We start from the raw sequence: 12,814 nt of genomic DNA, 5'->3' as shown, positions 1-12,814 counted from the left end.
GTGGCTATAATCCCCACATGGATTTTGGTAGATGATGCAGTCTAGAAGCTCCAGTGGCGCAATCGGTCAGCGCGCGGTACTTATAAGGCAGTACGCAGCAGAGCAATGCCGAGGTTGTGAGTTCGAGCCTCACCTGGAGCATGGTTTTAGAAAGCCAGAGAGATTATAGCAGCGCAAGTTTTCAAATTCTAGCTAGAAAGATTGTTTGAGCATTGCATGGCTGTAAACAATTAGAAGAATTCTCAGAAAGTAATGCAAACGGCTTGAATATAACTGCATGGTCATCGTTCATTAAAAGAGAGTTCAAGGGCTAATGGATAGCCCAGCATTACATTGGATAGGTTTGTTCAATTGAAGTACATATTAGGTAGAATGTGTGTTAATCATTGGGCAAGAGATTCTTATAGGTAGGGGCTTGTGTGATCAAGCTTAGTAGCCTAGCTTTAAAAAGGACCATTTTGTTTCTGATTCCCCACATTGTGTTTGATAATATGCCTCTGTGTCAGAAGCTCCAGTGGCGCAATCGGTCAGCGAGCGGTACTTATAAGGCAGTACGCAGCAGAGCAATGCCGAGGTTGTGAGTTCGACCCTCACCTGGAGCACGGTTTTAGAAAGCAAGAGACGCTATGGAATTGAAAGATTTCAATGTCTAACTTAAAAGATCGTCTGAACATCACAATGCCGTCATCCATTAGAAGAATGATCACGGAATAATGCATAAAACCCATTTAATGTTCTATGTATGTCTTAAACTAGTAAACTATTAAAGGGCTAACTTGAAAGATTTTTTCAAACTGAATCACCCACATGATTATAGCTCCAGTGGCTATAATCCCCACATGGATTTTGGTAGATGTTGCAGTCTAGAAGCTCCAGTGGCGCAATCGGTCAGCGCGCGGTACTTATAAGGCAGTACGCAGCAGAGCAATGCCGAGGTTGTGAGTTCGAGCCTCACCAGGAGCATGGTTTTAGAAAGCCAGAGAGATTATAGCAGCGCAAGTTTTCAAATTCTAGCTAGAAAGATTGTTTGAGCATTGCATGGCTGGAAACAATTAGAAGAATTCTCAGAAAGTAATGCAAACGGCTTGAATATAACTGCATGGTCATCGTTCATTAAAAGAGAGTTCAAGGGCTAATGGATAGCCCAGCATTACATTGGATAGGTTTGTTCAATTGAAGTACATATTAGGTAGAATGTGTGTTAATCATTGGGCAAGAGAGGCTTATAGGTAGGGGCTTATGTGATCAAGCTTAGTAGCCTAGCTTTAAAATGGATCATTTTGTTTCTGATTCCCCACATTGTGTTTGATAATATGACTCTGTGTCAGAAGCTCCAGTGGCGCAATCGGTCAGCGCGCGGTACTTATAAGGCAGTACGCAGCAGAGCAATGCCGAGGTTGTGAGTTCGAGCCTCACCTGGAGCATGGTTTTAGAAAGCCAGAGAGATTATAGCAGCGCAAGTTTTCAAATTCTAGCTAGAAAGATTGTTTGAGCATTGCATGGCTGGAAACAATTAGAAGAATTCTCAGAAAGTAATGCAAACGGCTTGAATATAACTGCATGGTCATCGTTCATTAAAAGAGAGTTCAAGGGCTAATGGATAGCCCAGCATTACATTGGATAGGTTTGTTCAATTGAAGTACATATTAGGTAGAATGTGTGTTAATCATTGGGCAAGAGATTCTTATAGGTAGGGGCTTGTGTGATCAAGCTTAGTAGCCTAGCTTTAAAAAGGACCATTTTGTTTCTGATTCCCCACATTGTGTTTGATAATATGCCTCTTTGTCAGAAGCTCCAGTGGCGCAATCGGTCAGCGAGCGGTACTTATAAGGCAGTACGCAGCAGAGCAATGCCGAGGTTGTGAGTTCGACCCTCACCTGGAGCACGGTTTTAGAAAGCAAGAGACGCTATGGAATTGAAAGATTTCAATGTCTAACTTAAAAGATCGTCTGAACATCACAATGCCGTCATCCATTAAAAGAATGATCACGGAATAATGCATAAAACCCATTTAATGTTCTATGTATGTCTTAAACTAGTAAACTATTAAAGGGCTAACTTGAAAGATTTTTTCAAACTGAATCACCCTCATGATTATAGCTCCATTGGCTATAATCCCCACATGGATTTTGGTAGATGTTGCAGTCTAGAAGCTCCAGTGGCGCAATCGGTCAGCGCGCGGTACTTATAAGGCAGTACGCAGCAGAGCAATGCCGAGGTTGTGAGTTCGAGCCTCACCTGGAGCATGGTTTTAGAAAGCCAGAGAGATTATAGCAGCGCAAGTTTTCAAATTCTAGCTAGAAAGATTGTTTGAGCATTGCATGGCTGGAAACAATTAGAAGAATTCTCAGAAAGTAATGCAAACGGCTTGAATATAACTGCATGGTCATCGTTCATTAAAAGAGAGTTCAAGGGCTAATGGATAGCCCAGCATTACATTGGATAGGTTTGTTCAATTGAAGTACATATTAGGTAGAATGTGTGTTAATCATTGGGCAAGAGAGGCTTATAGGTAGGGGCTTATGTGATCAAGCTTAGTAGCCTAGCTTTAAAATGGATCATTTTGTTTCTGATTCCCCACATTGTGTTTGATAATATGACTCTGTGTCAGAAGCTCCAGTGGCGCAATCGGTCAGCGCGCGGTACTAATAAGGCAGTACGCAGCAGAGCAATGCCGAGGTTGTGAGTTCGAGCCTCACCTGGAGCACGGTTTTAGAAAGCAAGAGACGCTATGGAATTGAAAGATTTCAATGTCTAACTTAAAAGATCGTCTGAACATCACATTGCTGTCATCCATTAGAAGAATGATCACGGAATAATGCATAAAACCCATTTAATGTTCTATGTATGTCTTAAACTAGTAAAGTATTAAAGGGCTAACTTGAAAGATTTTTTTCAAACTGAATCACCCACATGATTATAGCTCCAGTGGCTATAATCCCCACATGGATTTTGGTAGATGTTTGCAGTCTAGAAGCTCCAGTGGCGCAATCGGTCAGCGCGCGGTACTTATAAGGCAGTACGCAGCAGAGCAATGCCGAGGTTGTGAGTTCGAGCCTCACCTGGAGCGTGGTTTTAGAAAGCCAGAGAGATTATAGCAGCGCAAGTTTTCAAATTCTAGCTAGAAAGATTGTTTGAGCATTGCATGGCTGGAAACAATTAGAAGAATTCTCAGAAAGTAATGCAAACGGCTTGAATATAACTGCATGGTCATCGTTCATTAAAAGAGAGTTCAAGGGCTAATGGATAGCCCAGCATTACATTGGATAGGTTTGTTCAATTGAAGTACATATTAGGTAGAATGTGTGTTAATCATTGGGCAAGAGAGGCTTATAGGTAGGGGCTTATGTGATCAAGCTTAGTAGCCTAGCTTTAAAATGGATCATTTTGTTTCTGATTCCCCACATTGTGTTTGATAATATGACTCTGTGTCAGAAGCTCCAGTGGCGCAATCGGTCAGCGCGCGGTACTTATAAGGCAGTACGCAGCAGAGCAATGCCGAGGTTGTGAGTTCGAGCCTCTCCTGGAGCACGGTTTTAGAAAGCAAGAGACGCTATGGAATTGAAAGATTTTAATGTCTAACTTAAAAGATCGTCTGAACATCACATTGCCGTCATCCATTAGAAGAATGATCATGGAATAATGCATAGAACCCATTTAATGTTCTATGTATGTCTTAAACTAGTAAAGTATTAAAGGGCTAACTTGAAAGATTTTTTTCAAACTGAATCACCCTCATGATTATAGCTCCAGTGGCTATAATCCCCACATGGATTTTGGTAGATGTTGCAGTCTAGAAGCTCCAGTGGCGCAATCGGTCAGCGCGCGGTACTTATAAGGCAGTACGCAGCAGAGCAATGCCGAGGTTGTGAGTTCGAGCCTCACCTGGAGCATGGTTTTAGAAAGCCAGAGAGATTATAGCAGCGCAAGTTTTCAAATTCTAGCTAGAAAGATTGTTTGAGCATTGCATGGCTGTAAACAATTAGAAGAATTCTCAGAAAGTAATGCAAACGGCTTGAATATAACTGCATGGTCATCGTTCATTAAAAGAGAGTTCAAGGGCTAATGGATAGCCCAGCATTACATTGGATAGGTTTGTTCAATTGAAGTACATATTAGGTAGAATGTGTGTTAATCATTGGGCAAGAGATTCTTATGGGTAGGGGCTTGTGTGATCAAGCTTAGTAGCCTAGCTTTAAAAAGGACCATTTTGTTTCTGATTCCCCACATTGTGTTTGATAATATGCCTCTGTGTCAGAAGCTCCAGTGGCGCAATCGGTCAGCGCGCGGTACTTATAAGGCAGTACGCAGCAGAGCAATGCCGAGGTTGTGAGTTCGAGCCTCTCCTGGAGCACGGTTTTAGAAAGCAAGAGACGCTATGGAATTGAAAGATTTTAATGTCTAACTTAAAAGATCGTCTGAACGTAACATTGCCGTCATCCATTAGAAGAATGATCATGGAATAATGCATAGAACCCATTTAATGTTCTATGTATGTCTTAAACTAGTAAAGTATTAAAGGGCTAACTTGAAAGATTTTTTTCAAACTGAATCACCCTCATGATTATAGCTCCAGTGGCTATAATCCCCACATGGATTTTGGTGGATTTTGGTAGATGTTGCAGTCTAGAAGCTCCAGTGGCGCAATCGGTCAGCGCGCGGTACTTATAAGGCAGTACGCAGCAGAGCAATGCCGAGGTTGTGAGTTCGAGCCTCACCTGGAGCATGGTTTTAGAAAGCCAGAGAGATTATAGCAGCGCAAGTTTTCAAATTCTAGCTAGAAAGATTGTTTGAGCATTGCATGGCTGTAAACAATTAGAAGAATTCTCAGAAAGTAATGCAAACGGCTTGAATATAACTGCATGGTCATCGTTCATTAAAAGAGAGTTCAAGGGCTAATGGATAGCCCAGCATTACATTGGATAGGTTTGTTCAATTGAAGTACATATTAGGTAGAATGTGTGTTAATCATTGGGCAAGAGATTCTTATGGGTAGGGGCTTGTGTGATCAAGCTTAGTAGCCTAGCTTTAAAAAGGACCATTTTGTTTCTGATTCCCCACATTGTGTTTGATAATATGCCTCTGTGTCAGAAGCTCCAGTGGCGCAATCGGTCAGCGAGTGGTACTTATAAGGCAGTACGCAGCAGAGCAATGCCGAGGTTGTGAGTTCGACCCTCACCTGGAGCACGGTTTTAGAAAGCAAGAGACGCTATGGAATTGAAAGATTTTAATGTCTAACTTAAAAGATCGTCTGAACATCACATTGCCGTCATCCATTAGAAGAATGATCATGGAATAATGCATAAAACCCATTTAATGTTCTATGTATGTCTTAAACTAGTAAAGTATTAAAGGGCTAACTTGAAAGATTTTTTTCAAACTGAATCACCCTCATGATTATAGCTCCAGTGGCTATAATCCCCACATGGATTTTGGTAGATGATGCAGTCTAGAAGCTCCAGTGGCGCAATCGGTCAGCGCGCGGTACTTATAAGGCAGTACGCAGCAGAGCAATGCCGAGGTTGTGAGTTCGAGCCTCACCTGGAGCATGGTTTTAGAAAGCCAGAGAGATTATAGCAGCGCAAGTTTTCAAATTCTAGCTAGAAAGATTGTTTGAGCATTGCATGGCTGTAAACAATTAGAAGAATTCTCAGAAAGTAATGCAAACGGCTTGAATATAACGGCATGGTCATCGTTCATTAAAAGAGAGTTCAAGGGCTAATGGATAGCCCAGCATTACATTGGATAGGTTTGTTCAATTGAAGTACATATTAGGTAGAATGTGTGTTAATCATTGGGCAAGAGATTCTTATAGGTAGGGGCTTGTGTGATCAAGCTTAGTAGCCTAGCTTTAAAAAGGACCATTTTGTTTCTGATTCCCCACATTGTGTTTGATAATATGCCTCTGTGTCAGAAGCTCCAGTGGCGCAATCGGTCAGCGAGCGGTACTTATAAGGCAGTACGCAGCAGAGCAATGCCGAGGTTGTGAGTTCGACCCTCACCTGGAGCACGGTTTTAGAAAGCAAGAGACGCTATGGAATTGAAAGATTTCAATGTCTAACTTAAAAGATCGTCTGAACATCACAATGCCGTCATCCATTAGAAGAATGATCACGGAATAATGTATAAAACCCATTTAATGTTCTATGTATGTCTTAAACTAGTAAACTATTAAAGGGCTAACTTGAAAGATTTTTTCAAACTGAATCACCCTCATGATTATAGCTCCATTGGCTATAATCCCCACATGGATTTTGGTAGATGTTGCAGTTTAGAAGCTCCAGTGGCGCAATCGGTCAGTGCGCGGTACTTATAAGGAAGTACGCAGCAGAGCAATGCCGAGGTTGTGAGTTCGAGCCTCACCTGGAGCACGGTTTTAGAAAGCAAGAGACGCTATGGAATTGAAAGATTTCAATGTCTAACTTAAAAGATCGTCTGAACATCACATTGCCATCATCCATTAGAAGAATGATCACGGAATAATGCATAAAACCCATTTAATGTTCTATGTATGTCTTAAACTAGTAAAGTATTAAAGGGCTAACTTGAAAGATTTTTTTCAAACTGAATCACCCTCATGATTATAGCTCCAGTGGCTATAATCCCCACATGGATTTTGGTAGATGTTGCAGTCTAGAAGCTCCAGTGGCGCAATCGGTCAGCGCGCGGTACTTATAAGGCAGTACGCAGCAGAGCAATGCTGAGGTTGTGAGTTCGAGCCTCACCAGGAGCATGGTTTTAGAAAGCCAGAGAGATTATAGCAGCGCAAGTTTTCAAATTCTAGCTAGAAAGATTGTTTGAGCATTGCATGGCTGGAAACAATTAGAAGAATTCTCAGAAAGTAATGCAAACGGCTTGAATATAACTGCATGGTCATCGTTCATTAAAAGAGAGTTCAAGGGCTAATGGATAGCCCAGCATTACATTGGATAGGTTTGTTCAATTGAAGTACATATTAGGTAGAATGCGTGTTAATCATTGGGCAAGAGATTCTTATAGGTAGGGGCTTGTGTGATCAAGCTTAGTAGCCTAGCTTTAAAATTGATTATTTTGTTTCTGATTCCCCACATTGTGTTTGATAATATGCCTCTGTGTCAGAAGCTCCAGTGGCGCAATCGGTCAGCGCGCGGTACTTATAAGGCAGTACGCAGCAGAGCAATGCAGAGGTTGTGAGTTCGAGCCTCACCTGGAGCATGGTTTTAGAAAGCAAGAGACGCTATGGAATTGAAAGATTTTAATGTCTAACTTAAAAGATCGTCTGAACATCACATTGCCGTCATCCATTAGAAGAATGATCATGGAATAATGCATAAAACCCATTTAATGTTCTATGTATGTCTTAAACTAGTAAAGTATTAAATGGCTAACTTGAAAGATTTTTTTCAAACTGAATCACCCTCATGATTATAGCTCCAGTGGCTATAATCCCCACATGGATTTTGGTAGATGTTGCAGTCTAGAAGCTCCAGTGGCGCAATCGGTCAGCGCGTGGTATTTATAAGGCAGTACGCAGCAGAGCAATGCCGAGGTTGTGAGTTCGAGCCTCACCTGGAGCATGGTTTTAGAAAGCCAGAGAGATTATAGCAGCGCAAGTTTTCAAATTCTAGCTAGAAAGATTGTTTGAGCATTGCATGGCTGGAAACAATTAGAAGAATTCTCAGAAAGTAATGCAAACGGCTTGAATATAACTGCATGGTCATCGTTCATTAAAAGAGAGTTCAAGGGCTAATGGATAGCCCAGCATTACATTGGATAGGTTTGTTCAATTGAAGTACATATTAGGTAGAATGTGTGTTAATCATTGGGCAAGAGAGGCTTATAGGTAGGGGCTTATGTGATCAAGCTTAGTAGCCTAGCTTTAAAATGGATCATTTTGTTTCTGATTCCCCACATTGTGTTTGATAATATGACTCTGTGTCAGAAGCTCCAGTGGCGCAATCGGTCAGCGCGCGGTACTAATAAGGCAGTACGCAGCAGAGCAATGCCGAGGTTGTGAGTTCGAGCCTCACCTGGAGCACGGTTTTAGAAAGCAAGAGACGCTATGGAATTGAAAGATTTCAATGTCTAACTTAAAAGATCGTCTGAACATCACATTGCTGTCATCCATTAGAAGAATGATCACGGAATAATGCATAAAACCCATTTAATGTTCTATGTATGTCTTAAACTAGTAAAGTATTAAAGGGCTAACTTGAAAGATTTTTTTCAAACTGAATCACCCACATGATTATAGCTCCAGTGGCTATAATCCCCACATGGATTTTGGTAGATGTTTGCAGTCTAGAAGCTCCAGTGGCGCAATCGGTCAGCGCGCGGTACTTATAAGGCAGTACGCAGCAGAGCAATGCCGAGGTTGTGAGTTCGAGCCTCACCTGGAGCGTGGTTTTAGAAAGCCAGAGAGATTATAGCAGCGCAAGTTTTCAAATTCTAGCTAGAAAGATTGTTTGAGCATTGCATGGCTGGAAACAATTAGAAGAATTCTCAGAAAGTAATGCAAACGGCTTGAATATAACTGCATGGTCATCGTTCATTAAAAGAGAGTTCAAGGGCTAATGGATAGCCCAGCATTACATTGGATAGGTTTGTTCAATTGAAGTACATATTAGGTAGAATGTGTGTTAATCATTGGGCAAGAGAGGCTTATAGGTAGGGGCTTATGTGATCAAGCTTAGTAGCCTAGCTTTAAAATGGATCATTTTGTTTCTGATTCCCCACATTGTGTTTGATAATATGACTCTGTGTCAGAAGCTCCAGTGGCGCAATCGGTCAGCGCGCGGTACTTATAAGGCAGTACGCAGCAGAGCAATGCCGAGGTTGTGAGTTCGAGCCTCTCCTGGAGCACGGTTTTAGAAAGCAAGAGACGCTATGGAATTGAAAGATTTTAATGTCTAACTTAAAAGATCGTCTGAACATCACATTGCCGTCATCCATTAGAAGAATGATCATGGAATAATGCATAGAACCCATTTAATGTTCTATGTATGTCTTAAACTAGTAAAGTATTAAAGGGCTAACTTGAAAGATTTTTTTCAAACTGAATCACCCTCATGATTATAGCTCCAGTGGCTATAATCCCCACATGGATTTTGGTAGATGTTGCAGTCTAGAAGCTCCAGTGGCGCAATCGGTCAGCGCGCGGTACTTATAAGGCAGTACGCAGCAGAGCAATGCCGAGGTTGTGAGTTCGAGCCTCACCTGGAGCATGGTTTTAGAAAGCCAGAGAGATTATAGCAGCGCAAGTTTTCAAATTCTAGCTAGAAAGATTGTTTGAGCATTGCATGGCTGTAAACAATTAGAAGAATTCTCAGAAAGTAATGCAAACGGCTTGAATATAACTGCATGGTCATCGTTCATTAAAAGAGAGTTCAAGGGCTAATGGATAGCCCAGCATTACATTGGATAGGTTTGTTCAATTGAAGTACATATTAGGTAGAATGTGTGTTAATCATTGGGCAAGAGATTCTTATGGGTAGGGGCTTGTGTGATCAAGCTTAGTAGCCTAGCTTTAAAAAGGACCATTTTGTTTCTGATTCCCCACATTGTGTTTGATAATCAGAGGCGGACAGAGTACAGAGCTTTGTTACTTGAGTAAAAGTACAGATACCCCTTGCTAAATTTTACTCAAGTACAAGTAAAAGTACTACAGTCAGATGTCTACTTAAGTAAAAGTACTAAAGTACTTGTTTTTAAAAGTACTTGAGTATCAAGAGTACAAGAGTAGATTTTCTAAATATTGCATTAGTAATCTACTGCCACAGTGCTTACATTTATGCACAGAAACGTCCTACATGGAGTTATGAAAAATGTTAAAGTTAATACCTTGGAGAATGTAAAAGGAATTGAAAGTAAAATCTAATTCTAAATCTAATTTAATTTAATTTTTGGGGGGGTCCCATCTTTAAATGCGGGGACAACACACACACACACCACATGTAAGGGTGGCGCTGCCAATAAACCACCTAAAAGCTGTCACAAAGAACCGGCAAAAGGAATGATTATGAATATGTAAAATATAGCAAGGAGATATTTTAATTGTTTATTAATAAACACTTGTTAATAAACAAGTGTTTTCTTTGTCAGTGTCGGCTAAGATGAAGTTGACGATGCTGACTCGCGATATTCAGTAGTGAACGCGCCAGAGAGAAATGCACATTTCATACGGATTACATAAGCAGAGAGCAGTCTGTAGTCTGTTTTCTTTCGTTTTGAATTTTTCTGTTTAAAAGTAGACATGTCTGTGAGAGGCAAGTAGGCTACCTTATATGAGGAGACGAGACGAGACGAGATCCAGTTCACGTGCCGGCGCCTCCATTTCTTATCTATCGTCTGCTATTTACTTCTTATTTATTAAACCCAGGCAACTGGTTGAAGAAACATTGATTAAAATTAAGATAAAATTAATGCAAAAGGAAATTCAGGTTAAAGAAAGGTTTTGTGTTTTCTGTTTGATGTCTCTGTGAAAGTTTTAAAGCATTTTTCAAGCCGCTTTCAGAGCGCTCACGTCCGTAACGGAGAACACGTCCATAACATTGTTTTTTCCTCATAAATGCAAACCCGAAAAATAAAATAAAACAAAATTAATATTTTATGTACTGTGGAGACTGAGCGCCAACCCTTCTTCATTTGCTGGGTAGTAGCCTACTTTGGTTTGCGCAGTGTAATTCACATAATCAGTAAAAATATATTTTGCCTCCTAAAGTTTTTTTTTAAGAAATCAGAAATCCCTCGTGGCTACGCCACTGCCACATTTGAACCTGACTGTGTTAAACACACCACATACTCAAGAACATCAAACCAAATGCTTGGCTTACATTAATGTGTAATATAAAATCTGACCATGGAGTTGACTTTGGCGGAAAGCTGAAAGTGATTGCTGATAGGCTGTCCCAATCAGTGGCGCCTGCACAATCCAATCACGTTTGAGAGGGAAACAACAAATTGAGGGTTTCCGAGATTTTTTTTTTTTTTTTTTTACTCGGGTACTCACGGTTATGGATAGAAATGTATTGGAGTAAAGAGTACAATATTTGCCTCTCAAATGTACTTGAGTAAAGTCATGAGTACTCCCCAAAAATGATACTCGAGTAAAGTACAGATCCCTCAAAATTGTACTTAAGTACTGTACTCAAGTAAATGTACTCCGTTACTGTCCGGCTCTGTTGATAATATGCCTCTGTGTCAGAAGCTCCAGTGGCGCAATCGGTCAGCGAGTGGTACTTATAAGGCAGTACGCAGCAGAGCAATGCCGAGGTTGTGAGTTCGACCCTCACCTGGAGCACGGTTTTAGAAAGCAAGAGACGCTATGGAATTGAAAGATTTTAATGTCTAACTTAAAAGATCGTCTGAACATCACATTGCCGTCATCCATTAGAAGAATGATCATGGAATAATGCATAAAACCCATTTAATGTTCTATGTATGTCTTAAACTAGTAAAGTATTAAAGGGCTAACTTGAAAGATTTTTTTCAAACTGAATCACCCTCATGATTATAGCTCCAGTGGCTATAATCCCCACATGGATTTTGGTAGATGATGCAGTCTAGAAGCTCCAGTGGCGCAATCGGTCAGCGCGCGGTACTTATAAGGCAGTACGCAGCAGAGCAATGCCGAGGTTGTGAGTTCGAGCCTCACCTGGAGCATGGTTTTAGAAAGCCAGAGAGATTATAGCAGCGCAAGTTTTCAAATTCTAGCTAGAAAGATTGTTTGAGCATTGCATGGCTGTAAACAATTAGAAGAATTCTCAGAAAGTAATGCAAACGGCTTGAATATAACTGCATGGTCATCGTTCATTAAAAGAGAGTTCAAGGGCTAATGGATAGCCCAGCATTACATTGGATAGGTTTGTTCAATTGAAGTACATATTAGGTAGAATGTGTGTTAATCATTGGGCAAGAGATTCTTATAGGTAGGGGCTTGTGTGATCAAGCTTAGTAGCCTAGCTTTAAAAAGGACCATTTTGTTTCTGATTCCCCACATTGTGTTTGATAATATGCCTCTGTGTCAGAAGCTCCAGTGGCGCAATCGGTCAGCGAGCGGTACTTATAAGGCAGTACGCAGCAGAGCAATGCCGAGGTTGTGAGTTCGACCCTCACCTGGAGCACGGTTTTAGAAAGCAAGAGACGCTATGGAATTGAAAGATTTCAATGTCTAACTTAAAAGATCGTCTGAACATCACAATGCCGTCATCCATTAGAAGAATGATCACGGAATAATGCATAAAACCCATTTAATGTTCTATGTATGTCTTAAACTAGTAAACTATTAAAGGGCTAACTTGAAAGATTTTTTCAAACTGAATCACCCACATGATTATAGCTCCAGTGGCTATAATCCCCACATGGATTTTGGTAGATGTTGCAGTCTAGAAGCTCCAGTGGCGCAATCGGTCAGCGCGCGGTACTTATAAGGCAGTACGCAGCAGAGCAATGCCGAGGTTGTGAGTTCGAGCCTCACCAGGAGCATGGTTTTAGAAAGCCAGAGAGATTATAGCAGCGCAAGTTTTCAAATTCTAGCTAGAAAGATTGTTTGAGCATTGCATGGCTGGAAACAATTAGAAGAATTCTCAGAAAGTAATGCAAACGGCTTGAATATAACTGCATGGTCATCGTTCATTAAAAGAGAGTTCAAGGGCTAATGGATAGCCCAGCATTACATTGGATAGGTTTGTTCAATTGAAGTACATATTAGGTAGAATGTGTGTTAATCATTGGGCAAGAGAGGCTTATAGGTAGGGGCTTATGTGATCAAGCTTAGTAGCCTAGCTTTAAAATGGATCATTTTGTTTCTGATTCCCCACATTGTGTTTGATAATAT

General features: G+C 40.8%; 27 non-coding genes across 27 annotated transcripts; all 27 read left to right on the top strand.

Annotated features, from left to right (window-relative positions):
• The first annotated feature begins 47 nt into the window (after window positions 1-47).
• On the top strand, window positions 48-141 carry trnai-uau (transfer RNA isoleucine (anticodon UAU)). Its single transcript has 2 exons — window positions 48-85; window positions 106-141. It is a non-coding gene; the product is annotated as a tRNA-Ile (tRNA).
• Window positions 142-508: 367 nt separating this feature from the next.
• trnai-uau (transfer RNA isoleucine (anticodon UAU)) lies at window positions 509-602 on the top strand. Its single transcript has 2 exons — window positions 509-546; window positions 567-602. It is a non-coding gene; the product is annotated as a tRNA-Ile (tRNA).
• Window positions 603-869: 267 nt separating this feature from the next.
• Window positions 870-963, top strand: trnai-uau (transfer RNA isoleucine (anticodon UAU)). The gene is made up of 2 exons: window positions 870-907; window positions 928-963. It is a non-coding gene; the product is annotated as a tRNA-Ile (tRNA).
• A 367-nt stretch (window positions 964-1,330) lies between these two features.
• Window positions 1,331-1,424, top strand: trnai-uau (transfer RNA isoleucine (anticodon UAU)). The gene is made up of 2 exons: window positions 1,331-1,368; window positions 1,389-1,424. It is a non-coding gene; the product is annotated as a tRNA-Ile (tRNA).
• A 367-nt stretch (window positions 1,425-1,791) lies between these two features.
• On the top strand, window positions 1,792-1,885 carry trnai-uau (transfer RNA isoleucine (anticodon UAU)). Its single transcript has 2 exons — window positions 1,792-1,829; window positions 1,850-1,885. It is a non-coding gene; the product is annotated as a tRNA-Ile (tRNA).
• A 267-nt stretch (window positions 1,886-2,152) lies between these two features.
• On the top strand, window positions 2,153-2,246 carry trnai-uau (transfer RNA isoleucine (anticodon UAU)). Its single transcript has 2 exons — window positions 2,153-2,190; window positions 2,211-2,246. It is a non-coding gene; the product is annotated as a tRNA-Ile (tRNA).
• Window positions 2,247-2,613: 367 nt separating this feature from the next.
• On the top strand, window positions 2,614-2,707 carry trnai-aau (transfer RNA isoleucine (anticodon AAU)). The gene is made up of 2 exons: window positions 2,614-2,651; window positions 2,672-2,707. It is a non-coding gene; the product is annotated as a tRNA-Ile (tRNA).
• A 269-nt stretch (window positions 2,708-2,976) lies between these two features.
• trnai-uau (transfer RNA isoleucine (anticodon UAU)) lies at window positions 2,977-3,070 on the top strand. Its single transcript has 2 exons — window positions 2,977-3,014; window positions 3,035-3,070. It is a non-coding gene; the product is annotated as a tRNA-Ile (tRNA).
• A 367-nt stretch (window positions 3,071-3,437) lies between these two features.
• trnai-uau (transfer RNA isoleucine (anticodon UAU)) lies at window positions 3,438-3,531 on the top strand. Its single transcript has 2 exons — window positions 3,438-3,475; window positions 3,496-3,531. It is a non-coding gene; the product is annotated as a tRNA-Ile (tRNA).
• A 268-nt stretch (window positions 3,532-3,799) lies between these two features.
• Window positions 3,800-3,893, top strand: trnai-uau (transfer RNA isoleucine (anticodon UAU)). The gene is made up of 2 exons: window positions 3,800-3,837; window positions 3,858-3,893. It is a non-coding gene; the product is annotated as a tRNA-Ile (tRNA).
• A 367-nt stretch (window positions 3,894-4,260) lies between these two features.
• Window positions 4,261-4,354, top strand: trnai-uau (transfer RNA isoleucine (anticodon UAU)). Its single transcript has 2 exons — window positions 4,261-4,298; window positions 4,319-4,354. It is a non-coding gene; the product is annotated as a tRNA-Ile (tRNA).
• A 278-nt stretch (window positions 4,355-4,632) lies between these two features.
• Window positions 4,633-4,726, top strand: trnai-uau (transfer RNA isoleucine (anticodon UAU)). Its single transcript has 2 exons — window positions 4,633-4,670; window positions 4,691-4,726. It is a non-coding gene; the product is annotated as a tRNA-Ile (tRNA).
• Window positions 4,727-5,093: 367 nt separating this feature from the next.
• trnai-uau (transfer RNA isoleucine (anticodon UAU)) lies at window positions 5,094-5,187 on the top strand. Its single transcript has 2 exons — window positions 5,094-5,131; window positions 5,152-5,187. It is a non-coding gene; the product is annotated as a tRNA-Ile (tRNA).
• Window positions 5,188-5,455: 268 nt separating this feature from the next.
• trnai-uau (transfer RNA isoleucine (anticodon UAU)) lies at window positions 5,456-5,549 on the top strand. Its single transcript has 2 exons — window positions 5,456-5,493; window positions 5,514-5,549. It is a non-coding gene; the product is annotated as a tRNA-Ile (tRNA).
• A 367-nt stretch (window positions 5,550-5,916) lies between these two features.
• trnai-uau (transfer RNA isoleucine (anticodon UAU)) lies at window positions 5,917-6,010 on the top strand. Its single transcript has 2 exons — window positions 5,917-5,954; window positions 5,975-6,010. It is a non-coding gene; the product is annotated as a tRNA-Ile (tRNA).
• A 267-nt stretch (window positions 6,011-6,277) lies between these two features.
• On the top strand, window positions 6,278-6,371 carry trnai-uau (transfer RNA isoleucine (anticodon UAU)). The gene is made up of 2 exons: window positions 6,278-6,315; window positions 6,336-6,371. It is a non-coding gene; the product is annotated as a tRNA-Ile (tRNA).
• A 268-nt stretch (window positions 6,372-6,639) lies between these two features.
• trnai-uau (transfer RNA isoleucine (anticodon UAU)) lies at window positions 6,640-6,733 on the top strand. Its single transcript has 2 exons — window positions 6,640-6,677; window positions 6,698-6,733. It is a non-coding gene; the product is annotated as a tRNA-Ile (tRNA).
• A 367-nt stretch (window positions 6,734-7,100) lies between these two features.
• On the top strand, window positions 7,101-7,194 carry trnai-uau (transfer RNA isoleucine (anticodon UAU)). The gene is made up of 2 exons: window positions 7,101-7,138; window positions 7,159-7,194. It is a non-coding gene; the product is annotated as a tRNA-Ile (tRNA).
• Window positions 7,195-7,462: 268 nt separating this feature from the next.
• trnai-uau (transfer RNA isoleucine (anticodon UAU)) lies at window positions 7,463-7,556 on the top strand. The gene is made up of 2 exons: window positions 7,463-7,500; window positions 7,521-7,556. It is a non-coding gene; the product is annotated as a tRNA-Ile (tRNA).
• A 367-nt stretch (window positions 7,557-7,923) lies between these two features.
• trnai-aau (transfer RNA isoleucine (anticodon AAU)) lies at window positions 7,924-8,017 on the top strand. The gene is made up of 2 exons: window positions 7,924-7,961; window positions 7,982-8,017. It is a non-coding gene; the product is annotated as a tRNA-Ile (tRNA).
• A 269-nt stretch (window positions 8,018-8,286) lies between these two features.
• On the top strand, window positions 8,287-8,380 carry trnai-uau (transfer RNA isoleucine (anticodon UAU)). The gene is made up of 2 exons: window positions 8,287-8,324; window positions 8,345-8,380. It is a non-coding gene; the product is annotated as a tRNA-Ile (tRNA).
• Window positions 8,381-8,747: 367 nt separating this feature from the next.
• Window positions 8,748-8,841, top strand: trnai-uau (transfer RNA isoleucine (anticodon UAU)). The gene is made up of 2 exons: window positions 8,748-8,785; window positions 8,806-8,841. It is a non-coding gene; the product is annotated as a tRNA-Ile (tRNA).
• A 268-nt stretch (window positions 8,842-9,109) lies between these two features.
• On the top strand, window positions 9,110-9,203 carry trnai-uau (transfer RNA isoleucine (anticodon UAU)). The gene is made up of 2 exons: window positions 9,110-9,147; window positions 9,168-9,203. It is a non-coding gene; the product is annotated as a tRNA-Ile (tRNA).
• A 1,981-nt stretch (window positions 9,204-11,184) lies between these two features.
• trnai-uau (transfer RNA isoleucine (anticodon UAU)) lies at window positions 11,185-11,278 on the top strand. Its single transcript has 2 exons — window positions 11,185-11,222; window positions 11,243-11,278. It is a non-coding gene; the product is annotated as a tRNA-Ile (tRNA).
• A 268-nt stretch (window positions 11,279-11,546) lies between these two features.
• Window positions 11,547-11,640, top strand: trnai-uau (transfer RNA isoleucine (anticodon UAU)). The gene is made up of 2 exons: window positions 11,547-11,584; window positions 11,605-11,640. It is a non-coding gene; the product is annotated as a tRNA-Ile (tRNA).
• Window positions 11,641-12,007: 367 nt separating this feature from the next.
• Window positions 12,008-12,101, top strand: trnai-uau (transfer RNA isoleucine (anticodon UAU)). Its single transcript has 2 exons — window positions 12,008-12,045; window positions 12,066-12,101. It is a non-coding gene; the product is annotated as a tRNA-Ile (tRNA).
• Window positions 12,102-12,368: 267 nt separating this feature from the next.
• Window positions 12,369-12,462, top strand: trnai-uau (transfer RNA isoleucine (anticodon UAU)). The gene is made up of 2 exons: window positions 12,369-12,406; window positions 12,427-12,462. It is a non-coding gene; the product is annotated as a tRNA-Ile (tRNA).
• The last annotated feature ends 352 nt before the right edge of the window (window positions 12,463-12,814 follow it).

This window comes from Rhinichthys klamathensis, unplaced genomic scaffold (genome assembly GCF_029890125.1).
Source record: "Rhinichthys klamathensis goyatoka isolate OS25496 unplaced genomic scaffold, OSU_Roscu_1.1 h1tg000720l_1, whole genome shotgun sequence".
Lineage (NCBI taxonomy): Eukaryota > Metazoa > Chordata > Actinopteri > Cypriniformes > Leuciscidae > Rhinichthys > Rhinichthys klamathensis.
This window is presented reverse-complemented; position numbering and strand designations above follow the sequence as displayed.